Genomic DNA, 10,113 nt, shown 5'->3' with positions numbered 1-10,113 from the left:
CACGGCACTTTAGACAGAGCGGCGCGGGGTATAACGATCTCCTGGCAACGGCACTTTAGACAGTGGGGCGGGGTATAACGATCTTCCCGGCACGGCACTTTAGACAGTGCGGCGGGGTATAACGATCTCCCGGCACGGCACTTTAGACAGTGGGGCGGGGTATAACGAATCTCCCGGCACGGCACTTTAGACAGTGGGGCGGGGTATAACGATCTCCCGGCACGGCACTTTAGACAGTGGGGTGGGTTATAACGATCTCCCGGCACGGCACTTTAGACAGTGGGGCGGGGTTATAACAATCTCCCGGCACGGCACTTTAGACAGTGGGCGGGGTGTATAACGATCTCCCGGCACGGCACTTTAGACAAGTGGGGTGGGTTATACGATCTCCCGGCACGGCACTTTAGACAGTGCGGCGGGGGTATAACGATCTCCCGGCACGGCACTTTAGACAGTGGGGCGGGGTATAACGATCTCCCGGCACGGCACTTTAGACAGTGCGGCGGGGTTATAACAATCTCCCGGCACGGCACTTTAGACAGTGGGGCGGGGTATAACGATCTCCCGGCACGGCACTTTAGACAGTGGGGCGGGGTTATAACAATCTCCCGGCACGGCACTTTAGACAGTGGGGCGGGGTATAACGATCTCCCGGCACGGCACTTTAGACAGTGGGGCGGGGTATAACGATCTCCGGGCACGGCACTTTAGACAGTGGGGCGGGTTATAACGATCTCCGGCACGGCACTTTAGACAGTGGGTGGGTTATAACGATCTCCCGGCACGGCACTTTAGACAGTGGGGGGGGTTATAACGCCGCTCTCCTGCCCGCTGCCTGTGCAGCAGCCAGCAGCAGCAGGGCACTTCGACACGGCCACGAGGTGGACGTTAGGGAATCTCAGAATTAATTTTAAAACATTCAGATGCACGTTAATTGGGAACAAATCGTGCTTTTCGAGATGAAGGGCTGATAAAATGGTGCCATCATCAATCACGTGCAAATGGTGCATACGTTTCCATGTTTATATATATGCGCACAGACAAAAACACTGTGGACCGTAATCATAAACTCTCATGACACCAGTTGTGTAGTTGCTGGATTGATATTATTGCTGTTATTCTAATGAGTGATGCGTGGGTGGTTGAGTGTGTGGGTGAGCGAATGGATTGGTGGGTGGACGAGTAAGTTGGCTGCGTCAGTGAGTGAATGGTTGGTTGGTTGAGCGAGAGTGAGCGAGCGAGCAGGAGAGTGAATGAGTGAGTAGGCGGGGGACTGTGTGGGCGAGGGAGCGCGGCGTCTCTCCTCTCCTCGCGGCGATCACAACGGTGACCTCGCTCCTGCACCGTGGCTCCCCTCCATCGCCCCCCCCCCCACGCTGCGCTGCACGCTGCCACCAGCCCGCCCGACAAACCCGCGCGGCAGGGCTTGATGAGCGATTGTTGTCCTGTACTTCTGTGCTCCCAGACTTCACCAACCCGCGCTGACCAGCGTGGTGAAATATGCTCAAACAACCTCCATTGCTGACATTGCATGGGATCGCCTTCACCCTGCAGTGGCGTCACACAGACCCCCACGCACGACGCGAGCGTGGCCGCTGGCCGCCGTCTGTCTCTGCGCTGCGTGTGTGCAGGGGGCCGTTGGCTAAGAGCAAGTGGGGATGCCCACACACCTAGAACTCATCACCCACGATATCGTTCAGACACAGAACTCGTCACCTCAACGTGATTATGCAAATCATTATGCACAGCGTTGTGAGATGCAATTAGCACGAATGATGCGATGTACGACTGAAATAAGTATAGCCCAGTCCTAGAACCCAATACCAACTCTATAGCCCAGACCCAGCATGCAGTGTCCAGTGCTGGATTCGTGTCACGTGGAGCCACGTGGGGGAGGCACTGTCAGGGAACAGTGTTGGGGTGTAAGAGGCCGGCATCAGCAGGGGTCACGACTCAATGAGAATCCGTGGCTCGTGCCGCAGGATGAAGAGAATGAGGAGGAGGTGGTAGGAGGAGGGAGGTGGGAGGAGGAAGAGGAGGGAGGTGGGAGGTGGGGTGGTAGGAGGAGGTGGGGTGGTAGGAGGAAGTGGTAGGAGGAGGAGGTGGTAGGAGGAGGAGGTGGTAGGAGGAGGTGGTAGGAGGAGGAGGTGGTAGGAGGAGGAGGTGGTATGGAGGAGGTGGTAGGAGGAGGGGTCTCGTCGCGCGCGGGCGACTTCTCGAGACCACCGCCCCACGTGCACGTGCTCACTGCCGCGCTCTGGTCAAGTCGCCCGTCGCCTGCAGTGGGCAGAGCGGCAGTCGCTGTCCCCGGCGCCTCCCTTCACGGGGGCCCTGGCGCTGGGGGAATGGCGCGGAGACCGATGTCCTCATCATTATTTAATCACTGAGTGTTGAGTTTGTTCCATGGTTACACGGATGATCTGGTTTAGCCAGTTTTCCGGATATTCTCCACGAGAGAGATCCGCGTTGCTGCTTGAGCAGAGCAGCAACAACGCAAACGTTGCAGAGAACTCGTACAGGGTCCTTCGGGAATGTTGCGCACTGGCACACGAGGTGTTTGCACGGTCTTAAACGACTGCGCCGAATGCAATTTAATGAATAAGCAGATGAACGAGAGCAGAGGCAGAGTGCTCTGTGTGGAACCGAGACGCGATGGTGCGTGAAGATCGACGCTCGGTTTTGAATGGGCGCCCTCTGACTGCGATGTGACACGGATCAGAAACGTGGACGTTGGCAAAGAGAGTGGAATGATGTCTGAAAAAAGCGTGCAGAGTGGAGAGGGCGCACGCTTTGGGCTCACGCCGAGAAATAGGAAGCAGCAGCAGCAGCAGCGTGGGCCACGGGACGAGCGCGAGGCGCCCCACAGAGAACAGAAAGGAGCCAATGCCAAACGCTCCCTGGATGTGGAGCGAAACGCCGGACATCGTGCCGAACGATACGCCGCACAGCCCTTGAAACCCATCGGGGAGCTGCACAACAGCGAAACCCTCACGGAGCGGGGTGACTATTTGGGGTGAATTGTCATCTCCCCAAACGCCCTGATCGGGTACAGAAATCATCTTCCCCATGAGTTTGCTCTCCATAACTCCCCCTTTAAACCACAGGCATCATGTCTTTTCTCTACAAGCTAATGTTGGTATTATAACCGCAATTCAGGCCGAGTAGACCTAGGGGAAGTCCACACCAGGTTCGGATACCATTGCTCATCGTCCCAACAACCACGACCAACCACAACCAACTAAACCACTGTCAACACAACCACAACAACAACCGCCATTCGCCACTAAGTGGCGGTGACGTCACCACGACGCTTGTGCCAGGCCATGTACACCTTGAGGCCACGTGAAGTGTCGACCGCCCGCTGGCAGGAGGTCACGGGGCAGACCCAGGTGCCTCGGGTCGACTGACTGAGATGACCGAGATAACTGGCTGATGCACCACCTGTGCCCCCTACCGTGCCAACTTGCTGTGCTTTAGCCACCCGGCGCTCCGCTCGTTGTTGTGAGCGTCGCTCCTCCGCCCTCCGTTGTTGTTGGAGGGCGACAGCCTCCAACTGCCCAGTAGCGTCATTCACGAGCCTCCTCCACAGAGGCCGATCTTGACACCGCTGGTAACAGTCATCGGCAAGTCCACTCAGCTCCATATCCTCCTGTACCACATCACTTCCCATCTCTTCTCTAGCCCGTGCCGCGCCCGTTTAGCCCCCTCGATCCGGCCGAACAATAGCTGTTTAGGCATGCGGTGGCTGGGCATGCGGGCTACATGACCCAGCCAACGCAGCCTTGCCTGCCGGAGGAGCTCACCAATGGGACTTTGAAAGATCTTTCAAGGATTTCTGAGCTCCTCACACAATCAAGCCTGGTTAAACCTAGGATGGATCGTAGGCAGGCCAGCCTAAATGTTTCTAACCGGCGAAGATGCTCCATTAGGGGGTCCACACAACCACAAACAACCACAACAACAAACAACCACGACCACAATCAACACAACCACTACCAACCCAACCATTATAAACACAACCACAAACAACCACGACCACAATCAACACAACCACTACCAACACAACACAGACAACCACGACCACAATCAACACAACCAACCCAACCACTATCAACACAACCACAAACAACCACGACCACAATCAACACAACCACAAACAACCACGACCACAATCAACACAACCACCCCAAGCTCCCCTCCCACGCCCCCCGTCCAACGCGAGCCGCACTCCCACGGCGTCCCCGCGGCTGAATGCCTCTCATTAGCGGCGGGTCCTGCGTGTGTTGAGTCACGACGGGCGCACACACACACACCCATACACACACCCACACACACAAACACCCACGCACACACACCCACACACACACCCACACACACCCACGCCCGCACACACACACACCACCCACACACACACACACCCACACACACCCACATACACACACACCCCCACACACACCCACACCCACCCACACACACCCACACACACATACACACCCGCACAGACACCCACACACACACACCCACACACACCAACCTACTACACAAAGGCACACACGCACAAAGATCCATCCGAATAGGCTTTAACAGACTGTTGGGGCAAGTGCGTGCTCTTGGCGAGTAGCAGCACGGCACATGTGCGCATACGCACACAGATCCCCCGTATGGTCTCAACAGACTTTTCGGGCAAGTGCTGTTAGCGAGCACCTATTAAGAGCGGCAAGGCACACGAGGGGGTGTGTGGCCAGCACCACGGTACGGCCGCCTTTGTCTCCTTAGTGGCGATGTTGACACACCACACTAGGTACTCATTTGAGGCCGAGTCGACGCACACAGACACACAGACACGCACACACAAACACGCACACAGACACACAGACACGCACACAGACACACAGACACGCACACAGACACACAGACACGCACGCAGACACGCACAAAGACACGCACACAGACACGCACACAGACACACAGACACGCACGCAGACACGCACACAGACACACAGACACGCACACAGACGCACGAGCGCAGTGAGCAGGAGTATACGGCGAGCCACCCCACCCGCCTCCCTCCCCACACACAACAAAAACAAAAAGTGGCAAATAACTGAAGGGAGGAGTGGAGCAGGGAGGGCGGAGCAGCCCTCGGTAAATCTGAGAGTTTCAAAAGGCGCGCGGGCGGTCCGCGCACTGGGCCGTGGGTGCCGCGATGATGGAGCTGATGGGACGCCCTGCGGTGACACGCGCCGCCGCCGCTGCCGCCACGGGGCACACGGCTCCTCCTGCCGCTGCTGCCGCCGCTGCAGGAGGCGGCAGTGCCACCCACGCGCGTGAGGGTGGGAGGGAGCGGTGGCGCAGCGGTTGGCGTGCGCCGCGCTACGAACGCGGCCACAGTCGTCGACGGGTGACACCGGTGGCGGGTGATGTGCGAGGACTGGCCCTGGGCCACCCCTAGATCCACGCGGCCTCTAAACGACTGCCAGCACTGGAGAGACCGAGGCGGCCGGCTATGGTTCAGACTTAGAGCACAGACCCACAACCACCACCTCTCGTACATCATTACGGCCTCAATAGGCGCTCGCCAACAGCACCTGCTCCACAGAGAGCGAGCCAGTGAAGCAATGGGGATGTGCACTCAGAGAGCCACGGCCATCTCCTCTCTACCTTTCGTGACGGCAAATGTGGCAGCACCGTCCCTGCCGTGGGGGTGCGGGAAGGGGAGGGGGGTCGCTGGTGGAATCGGTTCAATAACCCCCCACCCCCGTCTCGCGATCGCAGCAACTCAGCCTGGCGTGCTGACCCGACACAACATCGACTGAGTCATCTGCGGACCAAGAGCTGTACAGCTCATCGGATTATTCCAGTCTACATACTCTGATTCGGAAATGTTCTGATTCTGAGCCGGGATGAGATGAGTCACGTGTCGGTCCCAGGCGAGGTGGCATGACGTGAGCGCTTGTACTGTCTCCATGTGCGCGATGACAGTGAATTGTGCGATAACCAATTCGAAGTGAGTGGGATTGGTGAAGCTGCACCTGAAAAACAATTCGGTACGGCTCAAGAGCGATGACGACGATGATGACGATGATGCTCTCGATGTCTGCCTCTTGACCCGCGGGCCGAGGGGGGCCGCCTCTGCCCGGACGAGCCACGCGGACCCAGAGCCAGCGCGCCGGGGAGCTGCGTTATTTGTAGATGTATTCTTTCCTGAATTACCTGTGACTGTGTCCACGTACAGAGTGCCGCCGTTACAACGCGGGGCTCGCGAAAGCAGACAGATTCAACGAATCTGAATTCCTGCAGTCACGAAAGTTTTCAGTAAACAGTTTAAGCCGACAGAGTTCGGGGGAGGGGAGGGGGTGTTTGAGTGCAACAGGAGCGCGTCGTGGCGAGCTGAGCTCGCACGGCTGTAACATCGAAACAAGACGCAGACATTGCACTCACTGTCGTGGCGAGCTGAGCTCGCACGGCTGTAACAGCGAAACAAGACGCAGACATTGCACTCACTGTCGTGGCGAGCTGAGGCTCGCACGGCTGTAACATCGAAACAAGGACGCAGACATTGCACTCACTGTCGTGGCGAGCTGAGCTCGCCGGCTGTAACATCGACACAAGACGCAGACATTGCACTCACTGTCGTGGCGAGCTGAGCTCGCACGGCTGTAACATCGACACAAGACGCAGACATTGCACTCACTGTCGTGGCGAGCTGAGCTCGCACGGCTGTAACATCGACACAAGACGCAGACATTGCACTCACTGTCGTGGCGAGCTGAGCTCGCACGGCTTAACATCGACACAAGACGCAGACATTGCACTCACTGTCGTGGCGAGCTGAGCTCGCACGGCTGTAACATCGACACAAGACGCAGACATTGCACTCACTGTCGTGGCGAGCTGAGCTCGCACGGCTTGTACATCGACACAAGACGCAGACATTGCACTCACTGTCGTGGCGAGCTGAGCTCGCACGGCTGTAACATCGACACAAGACGCAGACATTGCACTCACTGTCGTGGCGAGCTGAGCTCGCACGGCTGTAACATCGACACAAGACGCAGACATTGCACTCACTGTCGTGGCGAGCTGAGCTCGCACGGCTGTAACATCGACACAAGACGCAGACATTGCACTCACTGTCGTGGCGAGCTGAGCTCGCACGGCTGTAACATCGACACAAGACGCAGACATTGCCTCACTGTCGTGGCGAGCTGACGCGGGGACGCGGAGCGATTGTTTGCAAGCGCCGCGTGTACCCCGCGTGCTTGCCATGTACTGATCGCCAACACAGGCGGATTGAAGTGGAGACAATGACGACATTGCCAACAGCAATCACACGACAATTATGCATCACCTACGCCTCGAGTCTTCTGGCTGCCTGCCGGCTGGGCACGTCTCCACCCCAACGATAACTCTGTTGTTGTGAGTAGGCCGTTGCCACCGAAGCTAGCTGGGTAACTGGCTGCAGGGGACTTTCAGTCTAACAATTAAACATTTAATTTAATTGAAACGCCGGAAGAAAGTTCGGAAGACATTGAATAACAATTACCGAATAGGTGGGAGAAACGGATGATGAGGGGTGGATGATGAGGGGTGGAGGGGTGGATGATGAAGGGTGATGATGAGGGGGTGGATGATCATGGGGGTGGATGATGAGGGGGTGGATGATCATGGGGGTGGATGATGAGGGGGTGGATGATCATGGGGGTGGATGATCATGGGGTGGATGATGAGGGGGTGGATGATCATGGGGGTGGATGATGATGGGGTGGATGATGAGGGGGTGGATGATGAGGGGGTGGATGATCATGGGGGTGGATGATCATGGGGTGGATGATGAGGGGGTGGATGATGAGGGGGTGGATGATCATGGGGGTGGATGATGATGGGGTGGATGATGAGGGGGTGGATGATGAGGGGGTGGATGATCATGGGGGTGGATGATGAGGGGGTGGATGATCATGGGGTGGATGATCATGGGGGTGGATGATCATGGGGTGGATGATGAGGGGGGTGGTAGATGAGGGGTGGATGATGAGGGGGTGGATGATGAGGGGGTGGATGATCATGGGGGTGGATGATCATGGGGTGGATGATGAGGGGTGGATGATGAGGGGGTGGATGATCATGGGGGTGGATGATGAGGGGTGGATGATCATGGGGTGGATGATCATGGGGGTGGATGATCATGGGGTGGATGATGAGGGGGTGGATGATGAGGGGTGGATGATGAGGGGGTGGATGATGAGGGGGTGGATGATCATGGGGGTGGATGATCATGGGGTGGATGATGAGGGGGTGGATGATGAGGGGGTGGATGATCATGGGGGTGGATGATGAGGGGGTGGATGATCATGGGGGTGGATGATGAGGGGGTGGATGATCATGGGGTGGATGATCATGGGGGTGGATGCATGGGGTGGATGATGAGGGGGTGGATGATGAGGGGTGGATGAGGGGGTGGATGATGAGGGGGTGGATGATCATGGGGGTGGATGATGATGGGGTGGATGATGAGGGGGTGGATGATGAGGGGGTGGATGATCATGGGGGTGGATGATGAGGGGGTGGATGATCATGGGGTGGATGATCATGGGGGTGGATGATCATGGGGGGATGATGAGGGGGTGGATGATGAGGGTGGATGATGAGGGGTGGATGATGAGGGGGTGGATGATCATGGGGGTGGATGATCATGGGGTGGATGATGAGGGGTGGATGATGAGGGGGTGGATGATCATGGGGGTGGATTGATGGGGTGGATGATGAGGGGGTGGATGATGAGGGGGTGGATGATCATGGGGGTGGATGATGAGGGGGTGGATGATCATGGGTGGATGATCATGGGGGTGGATGATCATGGGATGGATGAGGGGGGGGTGATGAGGTGGGGGGGGGATGATGAGGGGGTGGATGGGGTGGATATGAGGGGGTGGATGATCATGGGGTGGATGATGATGGGTGGATGATGAGGGGGTGGATGGGGTGGATGATCATGGGGGGGATGATGAGGGGGTGGATGATCATGGGGTGATGATCATGGGGTGGATGATGAGGGGGTGGATGATGAGGGGTGGATGATGAGGGGGTGGATGATGAGGGGGTGGATGATCATGGGGTGGATGATGATGGGGTGGATGATGAGGGGGTGGATGATCATGGGGTGGATGATGAGGGGGTGGATGATGAGGGGGTGGATGATGAGGGGGTGGATGATGAGGGGGTGGATGATGAGGGGTGGATGATGAGGGGGTGGATGATGAGGGGGTGGATGATGAGGGGTGGATGATCATGGGGTGGATGATGAGGGGTGGATGAGGGGGTGGATGATGAGAGGTGAATGATGAGGGGATGATTATTGTGGATGATGGGTGGATTGGGGTGATGATGGGGGTGGATGATGAGGGGGTGGATGATGAGGGGGTGGATGATGAGGGGGTGATGATGAGGGGTGATGTGTGGATGATCATGGATGATGAGGGGTGGATGATCATGGTGGATGATGAGGGTGGATGAGGAGGGGGTTGATGAGAGGGGGGATGATGAGGGGTGGATGATCATGGGGGTGGATGATGAGGGGTGATGATGAGGGGGGTGATGAGGGGGGATGATGAGGGGGTGGATGAGGGGTGATTTGGGGTGGATGATGAGGTGATGATGAGGGGGTGGATGATCATGGGGGTGGATGATGAGGGGGTGGATGATGAGGGGGTGGATGATGAGGGTGGATGATGATGGGTGGATGATGAGGGGTGGATGATGAGGGGGTGGATGATGAGGGGGTGTATGATGAGGGGTGGATGATGAGGGGGTGGATGATGAGGGGGTGGATGATGAGGGGGTGGATGATCATGGGGGGATGATCATGGGTGGATGATGAGGGGTGGATGATGAGGGGTGGATGATGAGGGGGTGGATGATCATGGGGTGGATGATCATGGGGTGGATGATGAGGTGGATGATGAGGGGTGTGATGATGAGGGGTGGATGATCATGGGGTGGATGATCATGGGTGGATGATGAGGGGTGGATGATGAGGGGTGGATGATGAGGGGTGGATGAGGGGGTGGATGATGAGGGGGTGGATGATCATGGGGTGGATGATCATGGGGTGGA

The sequence above is a fragment of the Lethenteron reissneri genome, unplaced genomic scaffold (genome assembly GCF_015708825.2).
Source record: "Lethenteron reissneri isolate LAM-NWPU_2019-01 unplaced genomic scaffold, ASM1570882v1 scaffold_508, whole genome shotgun sequence".
Classification (NCBI taxonomy): Eukaryota; Metazoa; Chordata; class Hyperoartia; order Petromyzontiformes; family Petromyzontidae; genus Lethenteron; species Lethenteron reissneri.
Note: the sequence above shows the minus strand (reverse complement) of the source record.